This window comes from Macrobrachium nipponense, chromosome 42, assembly GCF_015104395.2.
Source record: "Macrobrachium nipponense isolate FS-2020 chromosome 42, ASM1510439v2, whole genome shotgun sequence".
In the NCBI taxonomy this organism is placed as follows: Eukaryota; Metazoa; Arthropoda; class Malacostraca; order Decapoda; family Palaemonidae; genus Macrobrachium; species Macrobrachium nipponense.
In genome coordinates this window covers 33566965-33584213 of record NC_061103.1, presented here as the reverse complement: position 1 = coordinate 33584213, position 17249 = coordinate 33566965, and the positions used below count along the sequence as shown (strand labels likewise).

At 46.2% G+C, this 17249-nt stretch overlaps 1 long non-coding RNA gene across 1 annotated transcript; it reads right to left on the bottom strand.

Annotated features, from left to right (window-relative positions):
* Positions 1 to 418: 418 nt before the first annotated feature.
* Positions 419 to 12747, bottom strand: LOC135213429 (uncharacterized). The gene is made up of 3 exons (XR_010314119.1): positions 12637 to 12747; positions 845 to 1017; positions 419 to 546 (listed from the first exon to the last, which is right to left on the bottom strand). It is a non-coding gene; the product is annotated as an uncharacterized LOC135213429 (long non-coding RNA).
* Positions 12748 to 17249: the final 4502 nt, after the last annotated feature.

Below are 17249 nucleotides of genomic sequence, written 5' to 3'. Positions count from 1 at the left end.
AAAACTCCATCTCACCACTTACACACTCTTACAGCTCACACCCACACTGAGCACACTCAGAGAAAGAGAATTAATAAGAAAAAATGAAAGTGAAATGGATAAAAACGGGCGAACTAAAACCGGCTTTAAACAGATAAGACAGAGAAACAGTCCTATCTTGAAGGCGGTAGAAAAGATAACTGGTAGGTCACACGACGCCGAGGGCATTCTGGGTATACATGGCCCGTGACCTGGTATAGATGCCAACAGTTTAATTTTAATTCTACAGTTTCAGCTTGGAGCTAGTAAATCCTAATGTAAGACCGAAGGTTTGTTTTGTATATGAACAAACTCATTTACCTCCTCAATTCTCAAAACAAGAGAGTTTTCTAAAGTCTTTTTAGAAAGACTGCACGAGCAGAATTTGTATGTTACTTACCCGATGTCCACAAAGAGGTTGCTTATCCCTCCCACGTCTATAGCACAAAAACATTTCGGGAGAACGCAAGGCTCCATGATTGAGATTGGCTACCAGACCTGATGGTGTAAGTTCTATACAAAAGTATCCTGTAAAGTAAAAGATTAGTATTTAAATTTTATTTATAATAAACCCACAATACTGTACTATGCTATGAACTATAGTTGAAAATAAAAGATGATACCACTGATGAGACTGTTTAACTGATTAGTGTTGCAATCTGACATTAAAAAACACATATTGGAACAAGTGATATAAACACATTTTACTATAAAGAAAAGCACAATTCGGAGAATGTGTCAATTACAGTACTGTATCAGAATTTCTACAGCTACACTAGAAAAACTGGATCATTTACAGATCATTCCTACAGGATCTATCACCTACCATCAGGTGTGACTTCCCCTAGAGAGCGATTAATGACAGTTATGTCAGTTATTGGAGGGAGATTGTGTGTGGACTTTAGGGGTGCACCATCACAAGAAAGTCCCCAAGTGGCAAGGGTGTTTTTCGGCAGCCCTGCGACAACAAAATAATCTGCCACTCGCCGCTCCTCCATTCTGAAAGAGAAAGGAACAAGGCGTCAAAATGACAATGTTTAAAGCAATCTGTATTTTTCCTAAGTATACAAACCACAGCATTTTATGTAGGAGTATCATTCAGTGCAAGCTGGAAATAGTCATTCAGCTTGGTAGCAACAAACTTCTACAAAGCAATTTGTATTCTTCCTAGGTTTACAAAGAAGAGCATTTTATATAGGAGTATCCTCAATGTGAACTGAAACATTAGCTAAATTTGGTAATAAGGTCCTTCATGCAGTGATATGGCCCTAGGCCTGTGTGAGACTTACCTAGGTAAAGGACTTACTCAAGCAAGGAAAAACATTCCAAGACTTATAAAATCCCCAATGAAAGAATTAAAGTTGTAAAGTAGTTAATTCTGATTAACATCAAGTACGTAATGGGTTCAGAATCTAGTCTACCATAACCCATCTTTCTTTTTAAATGGGCGGGCAGAGGAAGGCACCTCAAGATCAATACTAAGATTGGGTGCTTAAAGTGCACAGGTAATCCTCTACATACAAACCAATTCTACTACGTGAGTATTTGCAAGTTAAATTGTTTTGTAAGTTGAACAAAGTTAGCCTAGGCATCCAGCATTGTAGTTAGCCTACAGCATACATATAGTACTGTGCAGTAATAAAGCTTTCTATCAATTTAATCCGATCTTTGTACATTAGAAAAATCTATACTCTTTCCTTGAAAATGTGGCAATGAGATACATGAAATTATTTTTATATCCTATATACTATCTTGCAGACATGAAGTTTGTATTTTTTAAACTTTTCAAAGTTAAAAGTTTGTAAGTACAGGATTCCCTGTAATCACATACATAAAAACAACTCCAGGTCTGTGGTGAACTACAGTCATATACAATCATATCATTCAAGCACTTTCAAGTAGTAATGTAAAAGGAGGTCTGTTATACACAAATTTTGTCTAAGTGTGAACAGTCTGAAGACAGTATACACACTGAATGAGAAAGTACTGCCAACTCAACCACACATGCCCTGGCAAGCTTTGGTGAGGACCCAATGCACCCACCACAAACTGGGAGACCAGAGAAAGACCACAAACCAGACAAGAAGAATACCTGTCCATGCTGCATGTCTTCACATAGTCCAAAGACCATACATAGACGGTCTCCAATAAGTGACGGCTGAAGGATAATTGCTTTATGACAGCAGCTGAGTAAAGAGTATTCACCAATACAACATTCCGTAACCACCTTGTTATGAAGTTCAATGATCATCTCCAGCTCAAACTTAAGGATACAGTTACACAAATGGCAATGGTTTGTATGTCTATTTTAACAAATAAGGATTCAAGTTTGAGAATGTAGATGAAAGAGAGGCCAAAAATGAAATGTTTTAAAGTTAAATGGTCAAAACTTAAATTGCATTAAAAACTGACCTATACTTGTCTTAACTAAAACACTATTTTTGTATGTGAAAACTGTTTGTTAATATAGTATGCATAAAAATATGGACAATTTGTCGAAAATTGCATTTTTCCTAACTATACAAACCTGAGGTCCTTTAACAATAGGAAGTAGCTAGCGGCAGCTGGAACTCGGTCGTAAGCTTCGAACAAGGGGTTGAGAACGGTAGTTAACTGCTGTACCGATCGTCGCGCGCCGCGCGACTGGGAGGTAAACAAATCACTTTTGCTTTTGGCCCATGCAAAAATACGCCAGAGTGAGGGGTGGCATGAGGAGGGACTATATGTTAAAGGACCTCAGGTTTGTATAGTTAGGAAAAATGCAATTTTCGACAAATTGTCCATTTGTTCCGATAGTTAATACAAACCATCGGTCCTTTAACAATAGGAAGACTCACTTCTTGGTGGGAGGAATCTGAGTCTTTTTGATGAACAGACTGGTGTTCGTCCATCCCTGGAATGCCTCCCTGGTCGTAAAGAGCGAGGAGGGATCCAAGCCTCTGTCGATTGATCGGGGTGTGCACCGCAGGATCAATGGTCAGACCTCTGGGCCGAGTACTAAGAGAGAGGCAAGCGTATCTCTTCGTACCAGCATTGTAAGAAACTTTTTCCTTTACATGAGCAAATGTAAAGTAATGGGTTTTGTCTCATGTTGGCATCCACTTTCTCCCCTTGTGGAGAAAGTGGTGGATATTTACTCCTATCTCTAGTTAAAGAGATAGGATGGAGCTCTGTTGAATAGCTTACCTGCATCTGACTCCCTTCCAGCAGGTAACGACCGTATCCCTCTGCCCACAGGTAGAGGTAGAAAAAGATGGTGAGAGAAGCCAGTCACTCTCTCATTCACGCATTCATTCTCCCAGTCATACCAGGAATCGATGCTGTTCTGCCTGCTCGGGTGCTGGGTAAGCTTACACAACGTGTTGAGCAGCCACCACAGGTCCCAAGGAAAAAAGTATCCAAGGACTTGTGGCAATATCCCGAAGGTAGAAGGACGTGAAGGTGGTCTGGTTGGCCCAGACACCTGCCTTCAGGACCTGCGCCACGGAGAAGTTCTTACGGAACGCTAAGGAGGGTCCGATACCTCTGATTCGTGGGCTCTCGGACGGAGCGTACGGATGTCGTCGCTACCATCAGCTTCGTACGCTCTCTGATCACCTCACGCAGCCAGAAAGAAAGCGTGTTCTTGGAGACTTCTTTCTTGGTGACCCCAGTGCTAACGAAGAGGCGTCGACACTCAGGCCTGAGATGTCGAGTTCTCTTCAGATAGCGCCGTAGCGCCCTCACAGGACAAAGCAGCATCTCATCCGCATCGTTATCGGTGAAGTCCAGGAGGGAGGGGATCGTGAAAGGACTCGAACCTGTCGTCAGGGATCGACGGATTCTGAGTCTTAGCTACGAAGTTCGGGACGAAAATCGAGCGTCACAGATCCCCAGCCTCTGGTATGTTTAACATCATAAGAAAGGCCATGTAGTTCCCCTACTCTCTTCGCCGATGCCAGCAGCCGCAAGAAGAGGGTCTTGAGGGTCAGATCCCTGTCTGACGACTCTCGGAGTGGCTCGAAGGGTCTTCGAGTCAAACTCCTAAGTACGAGAGTCACATCCCACGCAGGGGCCTGAGTTCCCTGGGTGGGCAAGACCTTTCGAAGCTCCTCTATTAGCAAGGATATCTCGAACGAATTCGAGATGTCCAGTCCCCTCAGTTTTAGGACGAGACAGGTCGGCTCTATAATCCTTAACTGTGGGTACTGAGAGGAGTTCTCTCGGCGAAGAAACACGAGGAAATCCGCTACCTGCTGAAGAGTGGCTCGAGAGGAGACAGACCCTGTCTACGACACCAACCACAGAAGACGGCCCACTTCCCCTGGTACACAGCTGCAGAGGACTGTCGGACGTGTCCAGCATCTCTGTTGCTGCGCTACGAGAAAAGCCTCTCGTTCGCAAGAGATGGTGGATAACAGCCAGCCGTGAAGTTGAAGGGACTGGACTGCTTGGTGGTACCGTTTCTAACGTGTGGCTGGCTTAGAAGGTTGTGCCAAGTGGGTCAGCTTCTCTCGGTGCGTCCGCAAGAAGAGCCAGCAGGTCCGGATACCAAACGGCTTGTGGTCGTTTGGGGAGCCACCAGGATCATTCTGAGATTGGGAAGTGACCAGCGCTCGACTGATCACTTTCCGAATCAGACAGAAGGGAGGGAAAGGCGTAAGCGAAGAGGTTGTCCCAGGGGTGTTGGAGAGCGTCCTCTGCAGCTGCCCATGGGTCCGGCACAGCTGAAAAGAAAACCTGAAGTTTTCTGTTGTGCCGGGTGGCGAAACAGGTCTAACGACCGGTCGCCCCCACAGGTTAAGAGCCCTTCCTTTCCCCGCCACATCTTGGTGTAGAGACCATCGGTCCCTATCACCTGATCCCGACGGCTGAGCTTGTCTGCTACTACATTCCTCTTGCCTGGAATGTAGCGTCTGACAGCTCTATCGAGTGAGCCGTGGCCCACTCGTGCACCTGCACCGTCAACTGATGGAGCGGAAGAGACACTAGCCCCCCCTGCTTGTTGACATATGCCACTACTGTGGTGTTGTCGCACATCAACACCACTGAGTGTCCCACAGACGGTCCGAAACTCTTGGAGAGCGTTGAACGCCGCCTTGAGTTCCAGGACATTGATGTGAAGGTGCTTCTCGTGATGGTCCCACACACCTGCAGTCAGCAACTCCTCCAGGTGTGCGCCCCATCCCTCAGTCGATGCGTCTGAGAACAGAAGCATCTCCGGGGGGGGAGTGCGTATGGGCACTCCTCTTAAGAGGTTCTTGTCGTCGAGCCACCAGGCTAGGTCCTGCCTCACCTTGTCCGTGATAGCCACGGGAAAGTAAGGAGGATCCTTGGCCTGAGACCAACTCTCCCTTAGCCTCCACTGGAGAGGACCGCAGGTGAAGACGCCCGTGAGGGACTAACTTCTCGAGTGACGACAGATTGGCCGATCACGACTTGCCATTGCTGTGCTGCCTGTTCCTGCCGAGACAGGAACCGGCCGGCTGCCTCCCTGAATTTGCTGATACGCAAGTCTGCGGGAAAGACTTGCCCTGCTACCGTATCTATCAGCATACCCAGGTACTTCATCTTCTGCTTGGGTTCGAGGTCGGACTTCTCGTAGTTTATCACGATCCCCAGATCGCGACAAAACTTGAGGAGTCGATCTCTGTCCTGTAGCAACTGCGAGCGGGGGAGCTCGCCAGGACTAGCCAATCGTCGAGATACCTCAGAAGACGTATCCCATTCGAATGGGCCCAAGCCGACACCAGAGTGAACACTCGCGTGAACACCTGTTGGGGCGGTTGAAGAGACCGAAACAAAGTGCCCTGAATTGGTACACCGTCCCGTCGAAGATGAAGCGGAGGTACTTTCTGGAGGATGATGGATGGGTATTTGAAAATACGCGTCTTCAGGTCCACTGAAAGCATGAAATCGTTCCCCCTGATCGAGTCGAGCACTGAGCGTGCCGACTCCATCGTGAACCGCGTCGTGCGAACGAAGCGGTTCAGGGGAGAGAGGTCTATCACCGGACGCCAGCCCCCCGATGCCTTCTCCACTAGGAAGAGGCGGCTGTAAAAGCCCGGTGACTGGTCCTCCACGATTTCTACAGCTCGTTTCGCCAGCATGGTCTTGATCTCCTGTCGAAGAGCGTTGTCCTTTGCTGATCCCCGGGACATAGGTCGTAGATGGACCGGTTTGGAGATGAGGGGGGCCGCCGAGACTCGAAGGGTAGTAGATATCCCTCCCGAAGGACGGTCTACTATCCAGTTCTCGGCCGCCTCCGTTAGCTGCTGCCAAGTCGCCCAATGGCTCGCTAGGCACCCCCCCACTTCCGGCAGCAGGTGAGGGGGAACGCCGTCCCTAGCGTTTCCCTCCTCCCTTGTTTCGACTTCTTTCCAGCACCTCCTCGGGGAAAGGAGGGCTGGGAGGAGGGCTGGTTGCGGCCTCCTTTAGCAGAAGTTGAAACAACTGGAGTCTTCACACGGGGTTTGGACGGTGCAACCGTCTTCGCCGCCGTGGAAGCGCTAGCCAAGCTCTTTGGTTTGGCCGCAGTTTACTCGAGATTGCCCAGAAAACCTTCGAGACTGCCTGGTGGACTAAGTGGGTCACTCTCGTCAGTGCGCCGCCGTTCCACCGCAGCGTCCACCATCTCTCCAGGAAAGAGAGCTGGGGAACTCCTAAGAGGTCCATTTCGTAGCCCGAGTGCCGCCTCACGCCCGGCCCCCTTGGTCACTCGGGTAAGGACTGCGTCCCTATGTCGAAGAACCAAGTTGGCCCACAGGTTAGCAGTCTGATGGGCGAGGTAAGAGATTGCTCTTCCTCCAGACTGGCACAGTCTCCTGAAAAAAGAAGCGTCGTCTTCGAGAGCAGAACTCCCAGAGACCGGCCGTACTTTGGATATTGTGAGGGACCACAAATCCAACCAGGAAACTGCCTGGAATGCTGCCATAGCGGTAGATTCCAGGGCAAGTGCCTCCTGCTGCGAGAACCATAGGTTCTCCGACAGGAGCTGCTGCAGGGACACACCTGGAGTCAGCCTCGCTAACTCCGGGTTAACCTGTTTCGGCAGTATCGGGTCTTCCGAAGGCACGTAGAATCGCCTCTGCCGCTGTAGCGGAGGAGGAAGCAGCTTAGAGGACCGTCCGGATTTTAGCGAGTCCTCCCGTCCTGAGACGAGATTCTCCACCTGATCCAGGACCGAGTCCGCAAGCTCTGATCGTGGCAACCCATCATCATTTTGGGCTCCCTCTTGGGACCCCAAAATGACTCGAGCCGGGACGTGGGCTCTGCTGGTGGGTGGAGCGGCGATCCTTCCGCAAGGTCATTATGCAGACGCATCAGCTTAATGACCTCTGCGAAGTTCCTCTGTCTCTCAGGCGTTACATCGTCTTGTGGAGTAGGACCGTCCAGTCCCTCCAGCAAAGAGCATATCCCTCGATACTCCTCCTTCAGAAGGAGGAACAGCAACAGGACCCCTGATGGTCGCCTCCAACTACTTGCGCGTACGTCCTGGTCGGAGGTCCTAAGACCGTGCCTGAGCCGTACGGCGTCATAGCTGGGTCACGAGCGGTGCACTCTCGTGATTCGCTCCTCGGTACCCTCGCTCCTCCCCGGTATAGCGAGGAGGTTGAAGGTACAGGAGAGGGCAAGACCTGACGCGCCCCCCTCGCTCGCTGGCAGGACCAGCGTGCGTGGAGGGCTGCTGCTGATCGTCAACCCGCGGTGACGGTTCGAGCAGTAGGCCTAGCGTCACCGCTCGCCTGGGGCGATTGGCTCGGCTGAGAACGTCGAGACCGATCTCTAGCGTCAGGCGAGCTGCCGCTGGTCACCGTCTCCGCCCGGTCCCATCGGGAGCGGCGGTACGGGTGACCTGCTAGGCTCCCTTTCGCGTCGAGACCGGCCAGCGTCCTCTCGGGCGCGTTCAAACCGCTCGGTACCAGCCTGGGCCGGTACCGGACGGCGCCGTGGGGACTCCTTCCTCTCCTCAACCCGTGGCCGGTCAGCGACCGTCACGTCAGCCCGAGCAGCCAGTTGATCGCTGCGAGAGCGTCCACTGGCCTGGCGAGAGTCGTGGGTGCACGACTCTCGCCAGTCTTCTGCTCCGCGCCGCTGTCTTGACGGCGAGCGAGCTCGGACGTCAAAACTTTGGCTGGACGGTCCTCTTTGGAAGAGCGTCCACTCGGTGCTTCTCGCGAACGAGAAGCGGCCGGAGGACGGAACCTGGTTTAGCGGCAGAACCGCTAGCACCAGGTGAGGACGCACCAGCCGAGGCTGGTGCACCTCTGGTCCCCGTCGACTTTTTCTTTGCAGAAGAAGCGACGGGCCCGTTCCCGAAGGAACAGGAGGACCAGCAGAAGAGCTCCCCAGCTCGCCTGAGCGAGCCGGGCCCTTAGAAGATCCCGAAGGAGTCTTCTTAGGGGGGAGGAGGCAGCCTTCTTCTTCTTCGGCTGTTTAGCCTTAGAAGTCGAAGGGGAAGGAGAGGCAGCAGACGACGAAGAAGACGATGAAGACGACGACGACACCTTCTTCCTCTTCCTCTTCTTCTTCGCCAGGCTCCGCAGAACAGACGTTCAGGCTTCCATCCAGGAGGGAGCCGGGGCAGTTGCCGAAGCAACAGGGCCCGACTGCACCTGTCCGGAAAAGACCTGAGACTGTGACAGCAACACCAGCAGCAGGAACAACAGGAACAGGTCCGGGAAACAGCAGAGGAACGGCAGGAACATCTGAAAGGGAATGTGCAGGCCGATCTGAAAGGGAAAGAGTAGCTGGAACGGCAACAGGTACGGCAGGCACGGCAGGTACCACGGGAGAGCCAGGCGTCCTGTCGACAGTCACCGTCATCCGTGGCACTGGCGGCAGGTCCAGGGGGGTACTCTTTGGGCAGCGGAAGTCCGGGGTCGGCAAAGGAAAAAATCCAGGTGGTGGTGGCACCGTCCTTTTGGCACGGCAGCAATGGGTTTTTGTACAGCCACCGTGGGTGTCACCGACATTATATGGGGCGTATATACCAGATGTGGTGGCATCTCATACGCTGGTGTCGTTATTGTGGTAGTAGTGGTGTCACCGCACCATGAGTGACCACCGCGACCCCGCCAACCGCTGAAGCAACCCTGGATGCTGGGCACTCCCTGCAGTCAGCGACTCCCACACCTGTCCCAAGTCGTCCTTCGCTGATGGCACACCTGCGGAAGCAATAGTCGGGTTAGTTGGAGGGGCTTCCTCGCGCCTGGGGGGCGAAAACACCCCCCCACCCCCCCCAGCGGACGGAAGACCCGAGTACAGCTGTACGTCCGGGTAGCGGGCGCCCTCCTCCACACTCGACGGATCGAGAGAGGAAAAGGACTCCGCTACCCCCCCCGCAGGGGAAGGCGCGAAACGTGGGGGCTGGCCGGGAGGCAGGAAAGAGGACGAAGTGTCCGTCACCAAAGGAGTCACTGGACTTTCCGATGACTTCTTGGCCGGCCTAAGTCTCTTCCTGCCCTCGTACAGCACCCACTGCGCCTCGGACCAATTCATACATATTACACAAGGTTCGTTGCGGGAGCACTCTCGCCCCCGGCAACGAGTACAAACCTCGTGGGGGTCCACGTCAACAAATGACCTGAACCCTCCACATCTACGCCCCTCCAGCCCGGGACACAACTCTACGGGCGACTGGAGCGCGGTGATATTTCCATTTCTTCCAATTCACTCATTGCAAGATCAATAGAATTGTCAAAGTTACTTACAATCACTCCTGATTTATACAGAAAGAGAAAAAAACCAAATACTCAAACTCAAAGCAAACGACAAAGCGGGCAGAGCGATGGCGAACACGTCCTTCCCACACGGCCGAAAGCAAAAGTGATTTGTTTACCTCCCAGTCGCGCGGCGCGCGACGATCGGACAAGCAGTTAACTACCGTTTCTCCCCTTGTTCGAAGCTTACGACCGTTCCAGCTGCCGTAGCTACTTCCTATTGTTAAAGGACCGAGGGTTTGTATTACGTATCGGAACAAATGAGGAATAATATACTTCAGCGGTCTTAGGTCATTTTGTTTTAAGTGGCAGTTTATTCCTCTTTAAATACAGAAAAAGCTTAAAAGAAAACGGTAAACCTGGTGTCAGGCACCCTTATGTAAGGTGTGGGGCCCAAATTTGATCAAAACTGGTTAAATAGACTTAACACCAGCCTTGCATGGAATAAGAACTAAGGATGGAACAGTCCTGTGGACCACAATAGGATGAGCAGACATGATCAAGGAAATTAGAGCCTATGCCCTGGTCAGGTAGCCTAGAATGTGGTGTCCTCGTAAGCAAGGTAACATGATCTAGGCCTATAAAAAATTAGGCACTGGATATAGGTACGGCAGCCGTATCCCGATCGTGGTGGATATTGGTACGGCAGTGAATTGCGCATGCGTCAATTTCAGACTTCCTGCCGTACAAATAATATAGTGCGGTGAGGGTACGGCAGATTCTGTCATTGGTGCCATATTGCGCTCTTGACTTGCTGTAGATACGGCAGTTAGCTGTATCCGTTTACTAGTTTGCTAATCATACTGTATTATGTAAACCAGAGTTCAGCTTTTAGGCGGGACAGTCCCACGCTTTTGAACATCTGTCCCCCTTTTTTAGTTAGCAAAATGTCCCTCCCCCTTTTTTGTTTGTTTTCGCTTTTGTGAATTTTGTCCGCATTTTTGTACTCAAAACAACACTATCCTGAATTTAATGGAATACATAGTGCTGAAATTTTGTTTAATTTTGCCATTTCACTACCTGGTAAATTCTATCGTCTTCGACAGCTGCAATACCCAATGCAAGTGAATTAAAAGAATATTGTGAAGTGTATAAATAAAGGCCCTTGCAACTGCCGATGTCGGCAGAATAAAGGGCCGTGAAAGTCACCAAAGGTACGATGGTAGTGTATATATTTATATATAATCCTCTTTGAATCTCCTCTTCGGAATCCTTTTCAGGGCCGATTCGATCGTTCGTGACCTACGTACATACCATGAATTACCCAATTTTTGAAAGTTTGAGTGTTCATAGATGTCGATGGCTTTTTTCAGCTCGTTAAAGCCTGAAAACATCTGTTTTCGGCGAAAACTAATGTATTATTCCGCGGTTCATGCTGTTCCGTCACCAATTTTTCTTGCTGTCACCGATATGCCCAAAGAATGCTTATATACTTCAGTATATAGTCTTTGATGATGCGTGAGCGGTAAACTAAGGGTTCGCGCATGCGCAATTCACTGCCGTACCAATATCTACTGCGCTCGGGGTACGGCTGCCGTACCAATATCCAGTTCGTAAAAATTAAGACTATAACGCACAAAAATGGAGCCCTTTCTGCCATTCAGTGCTTAAGAATGTGAAAAGAGGGAGTTTACATGATTTGACAGCAAGGCTGAAGGAAACAGAAGTAAAAGTGTGCTAAAGAGTGGGTGTAACTAGGGTCAAAGGGACACTAAAACAAGCAACCTTAAGTAGTATAATGCCCTTTAGCTAACACGGAAGGTAGGCTAGGTTCCTCCTTTTAGCCCCCAACCAAAAAAACATGTTTCCTACTGACATTCCAGTTTCCTACCGACATTCCAGTTTCCTTCTGACATTCCAGTTTCCTACTGACATTCCAGTTTATTGTTTGACAAAGGGTGAGTATTAGGTTACCTAAGAATTCCCTAAGAAAATGGGACATCAGGAAAGACAAAATCCAAACAATACGTAACTGTATGGCCTATATGGTGCATTCAAAGGAGCTTATGCCTATTGGATGACATAAATAAGTAGTAGGCATACTTGGTACTAACTAAATCATTAATGAAATTCCTTCATGCAGAATTAATACCCTGTCAAATTTCAATGTATAGAGGGTTGATCTGCCTTTCAGGCTTCATTACTAAATAATATTTAACCAAAATTGATGTGTGTCGGCTTAGGCCTATCCATAATACCTGTCTCTTTCTAAGCCTCCAGGCATTGCTTTATCCCATTGACGAATGAAGCCTGTGACTAAATCTACCTAACTGTTAAATAAGGTTTAAACAATATAAAAGGCCTTATAAACCAGAGTTATTCATCCTGCCTTCATCATTGTAAGAGTAACAATGAATAATGAATGGGTGAAGGACCTTGGTCGTCACAGACGAGTCGTCCGTCGAACAGTCATTGTCATCATCACCAGGACCAATTTTAACTGACATTTACCAGTCATATGACAGTCGCAATGTCTCGGACATGTCTACAACAAGGATCAGGAAGTGGCCTAAATGTTGCAATTAACACCTGCAGGGCAACAAATGACCGACAAATGTGTTATTTATGGCGAGGGAGAGGCGAGGAATTGTTGTCAAAAACCACAAGACCAATAAGAGCCAATAATTGACATTTGAGGGTCATTTTTAACCGTCGCCATGTCTCGGACATGTCTCCACAACAAGGAGCTGGAATCACCGGATGTCCTAATGACCACCTGCAGGACAACAAATGACCGACAAAGGTGTCATTGGAGGTGTCATTTAACGCGAGGAAGAGGCGAAGAAGAATTATTGTCGAAAAACCACAAAAAATTTTTCTCCAGATGGTGCCCAGTTCTCCAGTGGGTTTATCTGCGCTTTCAATACCCAGGCGGGTTATATGGGCTCATTTTCCGCTTATTTCTCTCACCACTAACCTTATTTCGTTCAATTTCAAGTCATAATTATGGAGGAACACTAGTTTTTCCGCAAGAAATCGCAACACATACACACTCTGGTCGCTTATGACAGTAACACTGAGTCTCGTATCGGAGAGAAAATGGTTTTCCATAACAGAAAATGTAAATGATAGGAAATAATAGTTTTTTTATGGATGACTCTGTTATTTATCATTATTAGTTTTTATCATTATTATTTAAAAACCCGAAAACCTGGGGTTGTTATCAAGTAAATAAAATGCCTAAAAAAATTTGATAGGACAAAGATAAAACATGAAACATATAAAATCAAAACTTGCTGTCAAATTATAGCATAGATCTAGGTAATAACTCCGGTTGGGTATTTCTTTGGAAATTACAGTTTCCTATAGTATTTGGGTCGCTTATTAAGAATTTACCATTATTTTTCTGGGATCGACCGTAATGAACCCTCAGGGACTAGTACTAAATACGGCGGAATACATTTGACGCCCCAATCCTTAGTGACTGTCGTATTCGCGGGAACGTTCCTTACAGTCCCTTGCAGAGTTATTGCCTAGAATTACCGCGGAAAATGCTATATACTTAGCATACATGGACCCGGAAAAATATTACAGAATTGATTATATATTCATAGAGACCTTAAAGTATTACATGGACCCGGAAAAATATTACAGAATTGATTATATATTCTTAGAGACCATAAAGTATTACAAAACAGATGGCATGTAATAACTGTGGATGAAATGGGCCGTCCGTGTTGTAGCAGGGTACCTACAGTAGCAGCATTTTAATAGTTTAAAATTCTGAACTAAGTGAAGCTTCTTTGGGCTTTGCAAAGCATCTTGAGTCGAGGAATTCTTAGGAAAATCTTTAACCATAGTAAGTGCATACTGAGCAATGTGCGAACAGACCCATTGCGGTACAATGCAGGGCCGCATGTATTTTCTAAAGCTGTAGCATTTTAAACAATTACCAAAGATATTCTTTAGCCGGCTTTATTGTTCTGACTTCGATTCTAGTGGAAGAATGTTTCATGGGCTTTGAAGAGGAAATAGATATTTATCTCAGTTGATTGCCAAAGTCATATTTATATGAACCGTTTTTCATAAAGGTTTGTAAACTTTGGTCAAATTTAACTTTGCTGTGGCCACAGACCGTGAAATCGTTAATGCAAGCAAACTGTAGTTTCCAGTTTCTCAGTTGTTATAATTTCAACACTGACATGTTGAAATCATGCAGGTCCATTAATGACTCAAGACGGAATGTATTTGAACTCGAGTAGAAAGTGACCTGCTTCCAATGAATGTCTTCTTTCACTGAAAGTTGATGGTAACACTAGGGTACTGAAGATTTTACACAGGAGATAGGCATCCAAGCAAAGATGATTTGTGGTTTGCTATTAATCCATGACCATACGTTATTTTATGTTCTTCTCCAGACGTAAGCAACACTAGCTCTTATTGTTTAGAAAGTTATTAGCTAAGCTCAATAATATCTTAATTTCTCTAGCCTTCCTGCTGCTAAACTGATAAATTTTTGTCATTGAGACGGTCAGTGAGGGTAGTAGCCAACATGTCTGCTTCCTTTGCATTAGAATAATGTTTCCAGTTCAGCAACGGGCAATTGACCCCGTTGGTGGTTAAGGTGAATGCGTTTCAGTCTTTGAATGATGTTTCAGCCTGGTCATCTCACTCTCTGCAGCACCCATTTCTGTCAACACCTGACCTACCTTGCCTGATGGCTGGCCAATTACACATCATGCTCAGTTCTCACCGGTCTTGCCTGCCGACCAGTCTGCTGGCCCCCATTGTTGCTTCACACTCAATGTTCTTGTTTGTATGGTGTTTTTATGTTGCACGGAACCAGTGGTTATTCAGCAACGGGGACTAACGGCTTGATGTGACTTCCGAACCACGTCGAGAGTGAACTTCTATCACCAGAAATACACATCTCTCAGTCCTCAATGGAATGGCCGGGAATCGAAACCCGCGACCACGAGGTGAAAAGCAAACAAACACCAAACCAACCACGCCACTGAGGCGCTACACTTAATGTTCTGTTGATTCCCACGGACTTACCCAATAAAAAAAAACATGACACCTGCTCTTCCCAGAGTCTACCAGGAACAGGTGTGTAGAGCAGTGATGGCTGGTGTGTGTCCCGGGTAAAGGAGACCATTTCCTCCACAAATTAGTGATCTTATGAAGTTGCAGTTAGAGCAAATTGTGGAGGTATCTATTTTGCCTACTATGCCTCTTCCTTCAGTGACTGGTTGCTTTTAGTGAGCATGCATCTGATAGTAACTGTCTCGCCACTTCCTCAGAAGCTTATGCCATTGCTGAAAGTAACTCAGGAGGATGGAACCCGTTATGTCAAGTTGGCCAAACCGTCGAATCTATATCAACTGGCCTGACAGAGATCAATTGTTTGTTTGTATGGTGTTTTTACGTTGCATGGAACCAGTGGTTATTCAGCAACGGGACCAACGGCTTTACGTGAATTCCGGACCACGTCGAGAGTGAACTTCTATCACCAGAAATACACATCTCTCACTCCTCAATGGAATGGCCGAGAATCGAACCCGCGACCACCGAGGTGAGAAGCAAACACCAAACCAACCACGCCACTGAGGCGCTTTCACAAGATCAATTGGTTCTAATTCTTGATCCAGTTGTGACAAAAACCAAATAGTACCTACTATGGCAAAGTTGTGGCAAACTCTAATCAGGCATCTTGTGTCTGACAAGCAAAAAGATTGGTTAACCTGGGAACATTTGTGACGTGATAAGACGTTTGCATGTCAAAACTTTAGCTTGTTTCTTGTGCTCTCTTAATGAGAGCAGTTACTTTTTACAGCAGTATGGACCCGTCCGCTCCCAATGTAGTACGATGGATTTTTCATGACGCAAACCAATTTTCAATTAGCCATTCAAGTATGCAAGTGCTCCAGTTCAGGTTTGATGAAGAATTATAGTGAAAGCTGTTTTTTGACTGATGGTTAATGCTTTATTTGGGGTTCGATTTCCTGGTTTTATGGGACATCATAATTTTATTTCTCAACAGAGCTGAAATTCTTTTGATCGAGGTTACGAGACAATTTTAATACAGTAATGTCCAAAATAAAGCTTCTTTGGATAAGTTTCAGGTAAAGTCATCTCTGCATTTGTTAAAAAACTCAGTGTACTAACTTTCTTTCCATGTATGTACTGCATTTATTAGAATAAATATTTTCTATATTCACTTTTGAAAGTGCAATCAGATAAACATATTGAATAAATATTGCCAAGTTTCTTGCTTACTAAGTAATGTTTGGCTAATTGATCATTTCCACTCGCAAGTGTAACAAATTCCTCTCAATTTTTTAAAATAGCTGTAGTTATCCACTTACATTCCAAGAATCTGAGGATAAGACATCTAAACGGGCCAATGAATCTATGTTGGGTTGCTGCTTTGGAACCAAAAACAGTAGATTACCATTGTAAGCCTTTGTATATACCTACCATAATTATGGCTTCAACCATTTTTTCAAGTATTTTACATAGGCAGTTAGTTAAGGACATAGATCTGAAGTAATTAGCTTTACTTTGGTCTTCCCAGGCTTAACGAAAGTTAAAGTTGATTTGGTGTACTTAACACTTTGAAAGATTTTGTTTTCCACGGAAGGAGTATTCTCTAGTTCTTATTGGTGCTAATCGCTTCATAATGTCCCCTGAAAGTGTTAGCAACTTCATGGATATTGTGAATATTCTTGAAGATTCTAAAACAATTTTGATTAATTGTTTGTTTGTGCATTTACGTTGCATGGAACCAGTGGTTAATCAGCAACGGGACCAACAGCTTTACGTGACTTCCGAACCATGTCGAGAGTGAACTTCTATCACCAGAAATACACATCTCTCACTCCTCAATGGAATGGCCGAGAATCGAACCTGCGACCACCGAGGTGGGACGCTTTTGATTAAGGGTTTGTTTCTGGTTGCCATATACTGTGCGATGATGATTGGACATTCACGTTCTGGGAAAGGAAATTAAAGATACAACTGTCATAAGTTTATGATAGTTATTGGTCTTCACACTGTGAAAACTAGTCTGGTATTCAATTACATTCTAAAAAAATTGTTTTTTTACAACATGGAAGAGAAAGAATGTTTTAGATATGTTGGAAAGACAGTAAGGGTACACGAGTTAATGTATAAAATCCATCTACCCATATAAACAAATTTCAACATTTTGCACAGATGAATTACTGATTGGAATGATTTCTCAATACATTTTATTAGATACCATTTATTATGCTCATTGTAAACATTATTTTATTTTATAATATATATATATATATATATATATATATATATATATATATATATATATATATATATATATATATACTATACGTATATCTAAATTGAAATGAATGAAAAACCTTCCTGAATGAGAGGCTGCCTCACAGTCTAATAGGAACATATAACAGAGAATCTTGAAAAAATTACAATAGTCCTCTCTCACAAATTTGTATTATATACATATCCTTTAAAATTAAGCAGTAATATGGAAATACTGGGGAGAAGCAGCACTAAAATATTAGAGAAAGAAACAAGGATTAATATGTC